Source organism: Manis pentadactyla, chromosome X (assembly GCF_030020395.1).
Source record: "Manis pentadactyla isolate mManPen7 chromosome X, mManPen7.hap1, whole genome shotgun sequence".
Taxonomy (NCBI): domain Eukaryota; kingdom Metazoa; phylum Chordata; class Mammalia; order Pholidota; family Manidae; genus Manis; species Manis pentadactyla.
The window spans coordinates 66,712,265-66,724,294 of record NC_080038.1 but is presented as its reverse complement, the minus strand read 5'-3'; the positions used below and the strand labels follow the sequence as shown (position 1 = coordinate 66,724,294).

Sequence of the window (12,030 nt, the reverse complement as noted above, 5' to 3'; positions counted from 1 at the left end):
ATTAATATGTGAATTTCTCACAGAAGACTGGGACAAGCCTAAATACATTTAGCAGCAAAGGACACTGCACAGTATTTTTAATGCCCAGAAAATACCAGGGTTGTGAAGAGAAGGAAAAAGGGGTTGCATACTGTTTCTTGCCCCCAAACTAACTGAACACCAACCCTTGCCCTTTCTGATCTGTGCAAGGGGTCTTTTGGTCCCTGGCTCTGGGTCTTCTCTATGGGTTCATCATCAGTCTGGCCTTCCGTTAGTCCAATATTAGCTGGTTGGGCCCAACTTGCGAGCTGCTTTGAATATTATGTGGATGTACCTTTTTTACAACAATTTTTCCAGTATTTTTTACAAGTTGCAATATCAAGCACAAGAGGTCCAGTATTGCTGTAGATGGGCAGGGAAGGCCAAGAATGGAATAGGCCACTAAGAGTAACATAGTGAAAGGCAGCTGACAAGAAGATTTGGCATTGAAGTGGTGGGCCAGGAAGAACGGGTGAGGGATTGACGAGGGGAGGATAGGTTGAGGAAGGGATGGTGGTGGAGGCTGCTGTGACCCAGGGAAGGAAAAGTGTAAGGAGCAGGGTGGGTTAGGACCTCGGGCACTGGCGAAGGGGCGAGGAAGGCCGAGGTGTTAGCTCCGAGAGAGGGCTGTGGGTGGGGGTAGGGAGCTGAGGGTGTGCTCTGCGCACGCGCCGGAACCACACTGCTGCGATCCCGCAGAGGCAGTCCTTTCCTGGCGACAGCGCAGCAGCTGGCCCTTCGCCTGTTGTTCACTGCCTCCTTGTTCTGCTGCTGCCACCCTGGCAACCCGACCTCAGTGCCGCCGTTCCCTGCACCCTGTCTTGGGACGTCCGGCGCCAAGAATTCGTGCTGCGACGTTCCCTTCAGCTAAGGAGGTAAAGGAACAACGTAGGGGAGGAACATGGAGGGCGGCAGAGGGAACTCCGGCCGGGAATCTTAATTTGTGCGTTTTCCCTGTTCACGAGAGGAAAAACAGGTCATTACCGGCCTCAATAAAATTTAAATGATAATTTAAATTATCTGAGGCCATTACCGGCCTCAGACCTACAAAAGGGTAATGAACATTTACTTCCCATTGTGAAGGGAATACAGACTCTTTTCTCAGCTTGAGACAGCCGAGCGTCGGTATTTCCCTAACGTTCCCTGTTTAAAAATTTTGGAGGTCCCCACTCCTAGGTAGAGAAAGGTGTATTTAAAGGTCGGGTTCTTAGGACTAGGTTTTTCACCTATGGGTGCTTTCTTTGCCTTTGTTCAGGATGGTAGGTCTCACTACGGAGTATAAGGGTACTCTAGCCCCTCTTTGGGGGTCGGGGCGGATTCAATCTAGATTTTGGCATCTGCTCCCATCACCTGCAACGCCGTCTTTCCCGCATTCCGCCTCCCTAGTTTATCACACCTACTTCGATTAGGGAAGGCTGGTTAACGGCTCTCCTTGAACACTGGGGCACAACTGTGGCGAAAACCACTCAGGTATCAGGCATGTATACATAAGAAACGGAGTGGGGAGGGCAGAGAAGAGGGGAGGGCAGGCACGGTGCCCTCGTGGGCCTGTAAGGCTGGGGAGGTGCGGCGCGGGAGCGCGGAGGTAGTATTAATGTGAAGGGGGAGGGGGGACGCACGCGCAGGGCCTGGGGTGAGGACTGGGGATCGAATGCGTCTGTAAGACAGCAAAGTTCTCTTTAGCAGCCTCTGTTGGGAGGCGGGAGTAGAGTCGCGCATGCGTATTTGAGGCAACTTTCTGACGGTTGGCCTTAGCGGTAGGAGGGGAGAGGGACGCATCCTCATTTCAGACGGAATGACGGGAAGGGGAGGCGCGCTCCTTACGTGTAATTAAGGTTGCAAAATGGTGAGGGGGGAGGTAAGTAGTTTCTGCTTGGCCTTCTTGGGCTAGGAGGCCCTTTAGAGAAGTAGGTCTACCTTTCCAGTGAAGGGATAATCCTCAGTTGGAGTTTCCCTAGGCTGTGGCCAAATTCACCAGAAACTAACCTGGGATCTTGGGCTTTCACTGGCCTATCGATAATGTGCGTTTAAAAGTGCGGAGGCGACGATGAACCCATAAAAACTTGTGACAGCCGGCTCTGTGTAGGAAATACATAAAATGGGAGCACTTGGAGACAAGCCACTTGCAGGCAGCGCACATTTGGGAGGCCTCACTGTCGGACTTGCAGATCTTGGGCTGCTTTCCTTGACTCTGGACACGGTCTCTCAGAGTAGCAGAACACCGTGGTTGCAGTATAATGATAATCTACTGTTAACGTTAGTCAGAAGCTCTTGATTCCTTGAGAACATAGGGGTGAGGATTTGGTTGTTTTTCCAAATGCTTGTTGGGTTTTGCTTTAAACCTAAGATTGGGCATACGGTTATGATGATACGAAGGTGACCTGGGCTCACACCCTTTCCTCTAAATTATTACTTTCTTTAGAACTTTGAGCACAGTTTCATGTAGGGGGAAGACTTGGCGTTGGGGGGAGGCAGCCGTGCTGTGATGGCTCTCAGAGCAATGTCAGTGAGGAACTATTGTTAATCGCTAAGTATAGTAATTACGTGCTTAGATTACACAGTAGAAAGGACACAGGATTCAAAATGAGGAGACAGGTCTTCTCTAATACTAGCTGTGATCTCATGCTGGTCCTTTTCCTTCTCTGGGCCTATTTTCCTATCTATAATAATTACACTTAAACGTTTATAGCATTTAAACTATATGTCAGGTACTAGTCTGCCAGTGCCTTTTACACGTCTTAACACATTTAGTACCCTAGACAGTCTTAAGGAATGGCAGCGCCACTATTTATCTTTTACAAATTAGAAATTTGAGGGACACAAAGAAGTAATTTGCCCCAGGCTTTAAATCCAGTTGAAAGGCTGAGACTGGATTTCTATCTAGGTCGTATAGCTCCAGAATCCTGTGCTCTTAAAACATGCTTTATCCTGTAAAATAAGGGGGTAAATTTAAAGGATCTTCATGATTTTAAATTTTGTTTGTAACTTAACCTATGCTGTTTAAGAGAGGAGATCTGTTTGCTGCTGTTTACTCAGGGCGGTCTACTGGGTTACAGACGTAGAACACAAAAAGTAAAGGATTCTTGATGTGGAGCCTAGTAGGGGGCCATCCGTATCTACCCAGCCTTCTGTGTTTTTTGTTCTGCAGTTTAAAATGGCCGACTGCGGCACCCTGGACACACCCTTTTTGTTTTGCCTGATTTGAGTTGGTCTGATGCTTTGAGAAAACCAGTCATTTGCTGCAGTAAAGATTTTTTCTTACCATTATTAAAATTTTGGTGTGTTAATACGAATGTTCAATGGTAAAGGTTGTTGCTTATTTTTCTTATTATAAAAGACTGAAAAAACATGCATTTCTCTTATTATTTAGTTAGGATAGATTGGTTGATGTAGTAGGAATTTACCACTGCATCAAAGGGTATGAACATTTTTAACAACCAGTTTTTACTCAAGCATTGAGTAGTGTTTGTTTAAAAAATTATGGATAAGAAACAGAATGGCTTTGATTTTGCATTTCTTTGGTTATTAGTGAGCTTGGATTCTGTTTTTCATGTTTCTTAGTTTTATTTTCTTTCATGTAATGTTAGTTCATGTCTTATACTGATTTACCCGTTGGAGTTTTACTTTAGCATTTGTTATTTATTTGAATGTGTTGTGTAAATAAAGGCTTATTACTCAGATTCCTCTAATATTATAAATATATGCTCGAGGTTATTGTTTGCCTTTTGTTTTTTTAATTTTTGGATAGTAGGGATTTGAAATCATGTGTCAAATCTCTAGCTTGTTTTGTGATTTTTCTTCAATTGTTTAAATTTGAGTAGTTCCTTCCGTCTAGAAATTTGGTTACTATTCATTGTAGCTTTGAGAATAACCATCAGGTTGGGGGAGAAAAAAACATAATTTCACCACCCAGCGATAACTAGTGTAAACAAATGTGTTAACTTCTTTCCATTCCTTCTGCATTTTTCTACGATTGACCTTATATTTGTACTATTTTATATCGTGTTTTGTATTTCACATTATAACACGCATTTTCCTATGTTATGCTTTCTTTGTGATTGTCATTTAGTGGTTTCATGATATTTTGTCGTATGGAAGTATTTTAAATTATATAATGAATGTTTTTTCGTTTAGTTTTGTTTATCTACTTTGAGTTATTTCTTTATAGAATGGAGTTTCAGTATTAGAATTATTCATCAAAAAGTTTAAACAATATAAAGACTTGTCATAACGGCATTCCAAAAAATTGTCAATTTTGGTACTCTTTAAGGTATTTAAAAAAATTTTTTTGCTAACTTTATATGTAAAAGTGGTACTTTTGTTTTATGATAAATTTCTCTGGCTATTGGTGAAGCTGGACTCTCAAATGTTAATTATTAGCTCTTACTTCCTTTTGTGAACTATTGGATTTGCTTCTGAATGTTACCTGTTTGTAAGAGCTCTGTATTATGTGCTCTGTGTATCTCTATTACCTCTAAGGGTACTATAATTCATTTGCTGCACATACTTTGCTGGTAGGTCTGTTGCCATTGAGTCTGCAGAAATGTTTGTGATACCAAAGACAATTGCTGCAAGGAATATTACATTCTTGGTAGCCATTTTGAAATAACGTTTGTTCTTTAAGTAGATAGCCATTTCTTTTTATCTAAAAAGGAAAGCAGTCTTTAGTGTTGCTCAGCAGTGGTGTGGGGAGAAGATGTGGCAACACTTTGTTCCTATTAAGAACCCAACTTAGGCAAAACACAAAACAGTAGTCCTCTCTTCCCCATCCATTCAGGGACTGATCTTATTTTGAGTATTTATGCATGATCTAGGGTAGGATCATGGACATAGTGTAAAGTCCACATTTATAGACAACACTAAGCTCTTGAGAAATGTAAAATGCTAATAGGAACAAACGGCAACACTTGAGAAGGCATTGTGGGTGTGGGCTGACAATTGGCAGAATGGAACTGTAGGCAAGAGCAATGTAATGACTTTAGGGGAAAATTGTATGTTAAGCATATAAAACAGTGGCTTCAGAGACATGGGTTCCCAAGACAGGGATCTCAGTGTAAATGGCAACACCTTATTGGTGTCATCAGCCCAATTTGCTGGTGCAGACAAAAATGAGACATTAAAAACCTTGGCTTTATTAAGAATGGTGTGGGACATAGAAAAATTCTGTCCTATCTTTGTATAAAAACACCTGAACCAGATGACTAGTTAACCCTAGTAATCTCAAGGAGTCTCTTACTATCACTGACTGAATTCGAAAAGAGTGGGAAGAAGGTGTTACCTCTCTGTTTCATTTTTCTTACTATATGTTGGTGATTTAGATTAGATATTCTCAAAGGTCTTGGGGGATGCGGTGGGGGCATATCATTCTGGTTTCTTGAAACTGGGTCTGTTGTTTGTGGTTCAGAGAATGTTTAATTATTAAGTAAACTTTTCTAAATTCTATGAGCTGTATACTTCTCTTATATTTAATAACATTATAATTTTTATTTTTTTCAGTGAAGGGTAGGGATTATTGCATTTAGAGGTGCCAAGTGAGCTGTTACTTAATGCTTTTTGCTATCTGGTTAAATTGGGTTAATCCAGTTAGTTGTAAGCTCTCACTTTTTAGCATTTTGCCAGTTGCAAATGTTAAACCAGGCTTACGTATGTAGTGGGGAGGTTGTTAGATGTATAATAAGCAAAATAAAATGAAAAAAAAGCAACAACAAAGCTTGTGTTGTAGAGGAAGGGGTTGAGAACCTCCTTTACTGGAAGTCTGTGCCTATCTTCATGGAAGTCCCATTTTACATCATGCCAGTGTCTAGTTCCCAAATTCATCTATGATCAGGAGTTAAGGAGAGCCTGGATATTTGAAATAGCCTAAAAGCATTTAACCTTCAATTTCTACAATTTTTCTCCCTTCTCTTGATGTTAACAGCCAGCAGCAGCCTGAAGCAGCGCCCCCTGGAAAGAAATTTTACATTGGCTATTATAATACAACCTGATAAGTGTTAAACAGCACTTATCAGGTTGTATTGTAATTGTCTGTGTATAATGCCTGTCTCCCTTCCTATGTGTTATCAGTTAGACTGTGAGCTCCTTGAGGGCAGGGTCAGTGTCTTCATCTCCAGAGGCCAGCCTGGCACATTAGTAGGCCTCAGTAAATGTTTATTGGATGAATAAATGAATGACTCATCAACAAACATTTATTGTGTGTCTGCTAACACGTGATCTCCACAGGCTCTGGACTGTCAACTGTTTCTTCAAAATGTATGTGGTCAGAAACTTGCTATTTCTTTCTAGGAATGCATGTATGTATATATGTATGTATATTTATCTTCTCAAGAGTTTCTCCTGAGTTAATGCAATTTTTGTGTTTGGATTTCAGCCCTTGATGTTTACAGGTGTTGCTACTGCTGATTATCTCTTCCTTGGTGTAGGACCTGGGTGATAGCTGCCAGATCTGGAGCCTCATCTTCACTGCCTAGTGTTTACTAAATGTTTCCTATTTTTAGACTCATTCCCTTTTCACTCCTTCTCAGGTCATCCTCCAAATGGTATTCCTACATTCTAGATCAGAGGTGGGGGAGGGGGGAGGGGGCACAAATAGAGTTTATGGGGCCTCCTGGTTTTGCAAATAAAGTTCTATTGGAACATAGCCATGCTCATCTGTTGTTTTAGTCTGTGGCCTCTTTGGCTTAAAAACTGCAGAGTTGAGTAGCTACATCAGATATATGGTGGCGCACAAAGCCTGGCACTTAATAGAAAAAGATTGTCTACCCTGTTTTGGATCATCATGGTGATGGTTTAATTTCCTTCTCCATTCATCTGAGATACTTTCTCAAAAATTGATTTATTTACCCCATTCATTATTATACATGACAAGTCTTTTTTCCTATTTTACAGTGGACCAGCCAGGACACACTTAAAACTGGGAGATTGATTATAAGGCCTCCCCCAGGATCCTGCAGTCAGTTATACTGTTTACTTCAATATCAAGTTTCTGGCCTCAATGCTAGAAATTCCTCTTGTTATATCCTAACTTGAAGCACATGGACTTATCATGCCTTGGTGCCTTATGCCTTTTTCCCCTCTTTCCTACACAACTTTGCAACGAGAATGTGGGAAATAGGGAATTAATGTGAGATAAGATAGAAAGGTACACTCAGGCAAATGTTAGAGGATCAGAATGCTGATTTTTAAACTAAGAAATGGACTTCCTCAAATACTCACTTATTCAGACTTATTCAGGTAGAGAGCCTGGACTTCCGAAAACTCAGGGCCCTCCCCTCTATCCTCTGTAACCAACCACACATTGTCTTGGTCACCTGCCTTTGAGAACACTGTGATTCATTCCACTTAATTAAAAGGTGGAAAGCTCCAAGTCTGATGCAGGAAACATCAGAAAAACAAACTGGAGAGAATATCCGATAGTCTCATTCTAGCAGTAAAATGGAAGGAAAGACCTTACAGTATTGTTTTTCAAGCTGTTTGCTGGATTCTTCTCAGTATTTTATTATGAAAATTTTGAAACATACATATAGAAAACTTGAAAGAATTATGCAGTGAAACCCACATACCTACCACCTAGATGGTTAACATTTTGCTATTATTTGCTTAATGCATATTAATCCATCTTTGTTGGATAGATTTTCAGAATACTTGTGTTGTCATCCATTTTGATCTCATCTGTATCTCCCCCATCATGGTGCTGAAAAATAGTTTCTTTTGATTTGTATTTTCCAAGTTGGCATGGATACCACTGCAGCCTAACTATATATGAACAGATCTACCTGAGTATGAGAGTCCCAGGGAGAGAAGCCATTTTGTTTCTGAAAGAAAATGGCTGCCAGCTCACTGTTGTTTACTAGAACTAGTTGGAAAAGGAAAGATGGAAGTCCAGGTCCAGTGACAATAAGTGCTTCCAATAATACACTGCCTGCATTTCTTTCACTCTGTGGTCATAGGTCAAGTGGTTTCCTGAGGGGCTTCTACTTGGTTCTTTCCTTTAAGACTTGATGGAGAAAGAAAGTCACATCGAAATGCCACTGAGGGTGATACTCAGCATTAGCACAACTCCTTGGAATTTTAGCAAATAGATTTTTAATTTGGACTACTGTCTAATAATATTTTTTGGACCTTTTCTATTATCAATAACCACAGAGTTAATTAGGTCACACTGCATTGCAATCTTATTTGTCTCATGAATGTGGTAATGGTAAATGCTACCTTACCGGAGTCAAGCTCCAACTGAGGTGTGGGTCATGAAGGAAAGGACAGCATCGGCGAGTGAGGAGATGAATGAGGAGATGAAACAGCCGATCAAGTTTGAAGCATCTCCTGACATTAAGCAGCAGGATCTTTATTTTTATATCTTTTTAAGGTTTACATAATGTTAAACATTTTTCTTTAATTATTAATAATACAATCTTATTTGTCAGTTTCTGCATAATTCCAGCTTACTACCCTTAAGTAAATATCATCATTTCCTCTAATAGTAGCCTTTTAACATTTAATTTTTAAGTTTTTCTTAGTCTGTTTTGATTAATGATTCATCTGAGCTACGTGCTAGGTGCTAGACAGAAAATGGTGTGAGACAGTGTCTGGGTTATGATTGTTACTTTTAAGCGTGTAAGGTTATATAGAGTTTAAGATATGTGTCTAAGGCTATATAAAGTTTAAACAGGTTATATAAAATTTAAGCTATATGTCTTTTGGTTATTGAGTGTAATGTTATATTATTAATTAAATCCTATCCTACACATGTGGGTTTAGGCTTACATCCAAAGTCTAGGGATGGTACTATTACCTGTAAGTTTTGACATTTTTCATCATTCCTATGAATACAATAGGAACACCTTATTCTTTCATAATATTCATTCCATAATTTCAGATGTTTACACCTTTCCTCCTGCGTCCACAGGCACCAGGGCCTTGCAGTCCTCTTTAATCTTTTATATAATGACACTGAATCTGCTCTTACTACCTTACCATTAATATAGTAATATTTTGTCATAGATTTATCATAAACTTCTATATATGGGATATTTGTAAATGTAAGTCTTCCTATTTTGCTCATAAATTCTTTTTTTGAGGGGGATACCAGAGGCATCCTCTAATATTATAAGCAACATAAGGGGGACCCTGGGCAGTGGAGACTATTAATCTCTTTTACTTTGCTGTTTCATAGAAGTTTCTTGGAAGAATGGGTTTTTCCATGTCCCAGGTTCCCAGAACTTCTTCTCTGCCAATATTGTAAAGAAATCCTGGTTAGTCTTGTTTAAATTGTTACAAAAGGGAGGACAAACTGCATCTAGTTTTAAGAGAGGCCTGGGTTGTTCTGCTTCACTTATTTGTGGCAGTATGCCTGGAACAGTTGGTCCCGTAACACTGCTTTCACTTCTGGAATTGCTGCTTTGATCAAAATTTTGGGTTATGTTATTTACTAAAGATGAGTCAATCTTAGATACATAAGATTTCCCATATATGAGCCCAATCACCAACATCATAACTGCAAAAATAAGTGCAGGAATTAGCAGGGGCCAGCTATGAGGTTTCCTGGCTTTCAGGATTCCACCTCGGGCCTGGACCTTGTCAAACAGCATAAGCATCATGGCCCACACCACTACCTGTTTGTGTCTCTCTCCCTTCATTTAAGCTCAAGGGCAGAAGCCATATCTTATTCACCTTAGTAATTCTCTGAGTAATAAATGTATTCATTAAAAATTCATTATTACATTTAACACCTATCACATGGGCCGTGGTTTTAAAATGTTATATTAGTCTTGGTGGGTTATGTCCCATTTTAGTGTGTAATTCTTTGTAGGGACACTTTGGCAATATATACTAGTGGGCAAAATAAATATTGCATGTCCTTTTGACCCAGCAATTTCATTTCTAGGGATATATCCTAAAATACTCTAAATAAACTCTAAATATTCTAAGTAAACTCTGAAGGAATATTCCAAGGATATTCTAGAAGATTTAGGAATGGGAATGTTCACAATGTTCATGGCAGTAAAAATGGAAAAACTTACCTCTCCACAAACAGGAATTTGGATTAATCTTGGTATAGTCATGTAATAATAAAGCATAGGCATTAAAAATAAAAATAGGCATGTAAATGAATATTTGACTTGGAAAGATGTACCCAGTATATTAATGGCAAAAAAGGGCTACAGAGCGGTAGTTTGGTTTTCTAATTTTTGTAAAATAAAAGTTCATGTTTGTACATGTACCTGAAAGTAGTTGGAAGAACATACCCCAAGTGTTAAAACTTTCTGGGATTCTGAGATTTTTACTTTCTATCCTTAATTTGTTTCTGGAATTTTTTTTCACAGTGTGCATTTATGATGTTAAAAGTTAGACATACATTGAAACTTTCCATTTTGAAATTTGTTGACCTTAACAGAAGTGGAATACATGGGGTGGTGAGGGAGCTGGAAACTGGAGCAGTTTAGTTTGAAAAAGAACTGGGTTGGGTGGGAAAAAGGAGTGGTGAAAGTAAGATGTCTGTCTTCAGAGAAAGGCCCTACCTACCAACTACTCTATTCTTGGCTCCTTGGTGCAGGGACTTCACGCATCAGGGTTTACACTTAACTATTTATTTCTGAATTAGGCCTTGTTTACATTTCTTTCCTACCCCTGTCTCTCTAGGCTTTAGGAAGCTAAATAATTGCTAGTGGCCCCAGCTGCTTGTGGGTGTGCAGCTCTTGCTCTAGTAATGGCTGCTTTACTTTATCCAGTAAAGAGATGGCTCAAACTCAGCAGGGCTCCTGTTCCCCCAACACACACATTACACACTTGGCAGCATGACCTTTCTGCCTGGGTCTCATGATCACTAGTAGATTATAAGACATACTTTTTTGCCAGTGGCAGGTGCAGTAGTTAAAAATGAGCCCCAAAGAAATTGCTTCTTGGCTGTTCCTGGGGTTTGAGGGTTGCCTGCTTCTCACCGCGTAACAGGAAACCTAGTTGCACTAGCTGGTGCTGTCAGCATCTAATGATAATAACTAATAACCTGGGCTTCAGGCCATCGCTGAATTACAGGTTTCTGGATAGTTTTTATGCTAAGCGTCTAGGGACAGGGAAACTTAGAGGCAATAGGCTGCTCCCTTAGAAAGAAAAGGCCCTTGGGGGACTTTGGCTTGTCCTGTGTGGGTCTAGGTCTAAGAGCCTCATTCCTACTAGTGAATGTCTTGAAGGTAGGGGACTAGCCATGGGCCTACCTTGTTCCTTGTGATCTTTTGGATAACCCAGGCAGCTGATAAGGGAACAGATATGTTCAGTTCCTTTTTACACACAGGTGAGGTGAGTCCTGGTGGGAACTGAAATTATAAATGACAAGCCTTGATCTAGACTTCAGAGTTTTGTTACCTTTCCTCCTCAGTGTGAACCAAATGCCACCTGATGACTGAATGGAGGTTTCATTCACTTTTAGGGGGCTCTTACCTCAGGAATACAGAATGGGGGGTCTTAACCACCAGACATAGAAGGGCCCTTAGGAGATCAAAGTTATCGCCATCCAAAGATAGGGATATTTAGGTCTAAAGGGAAGAAGAACTTTGAGGCAGCTAGGAAGATCAGCATCAGAGTGCATATCTGAATTCTAATACTTCATTTGGTATAGTTACTTGGTGCCACTGTATCCAAGTTTCCTTGTTTAAAATGGAGGCAAGAATTCTTATTAGTTAATAATTGTAGGCAGTGCAGTAGCTTTTGCCAGATTAAGAACGTAATTGTGATGCTAATAATAATGCTTAGCAAGAGTAAGATCTGAGATATCTGGTGTGGGCTGGGTAAGTTGATTAAAGTGGTAAAAGTAAAATTAAAGCTAGATCTCAAAACCTTGACTGTTCTGTCTGAACACTTGTTTCTTCTTCCTTCTTTCCTACAGGTGACACCAAATGTGATTAGAAACCGTGTCACTGGTGAAGAGGTGAGCCCTGCCTGGCCTAGCAAGGTTACTAGAGAATTGAAAAAGGATCAAATCAGCGTCTTGCAGGTGGTTATCAAACCATTGTGAAGTCTTGG

The 12,030-nt window shown here is 40.2% G+C and overlaps 1 long non-coding RNA gene across 28 annotated transcripts in view; it reads left to right on the top strand.

Moving 5' to 3' along the window:
- The first annotated feature begins 578 nt into the window (after nt 1-578).
- LOC118931425 (uncharacterized) overlaps nt 579-12,030 on the top strand; it is a 61,092-nt gene continuing 49,640 nt past the window's right edge. For 4 of the 28 annotated variants that reach the window (XR_008995152.1, XR_008995163.1, XR_008995160.1 and 1 more), the window contains exons 1-2: nt 626-893; nt 11,894-12,029. This is a non-coding gene — a long non-coding RNA (uncharacterized LOC118931425). Of the gene's footprint in view, nt 894-11,893; nt 12,030 lie in introns of all 28 variants that reach the window. The other 24 variants (XR_008995162.1, XR_008995156.1, XR_008995143.1 and 21 more) reach the window with 20 other exon arrangements.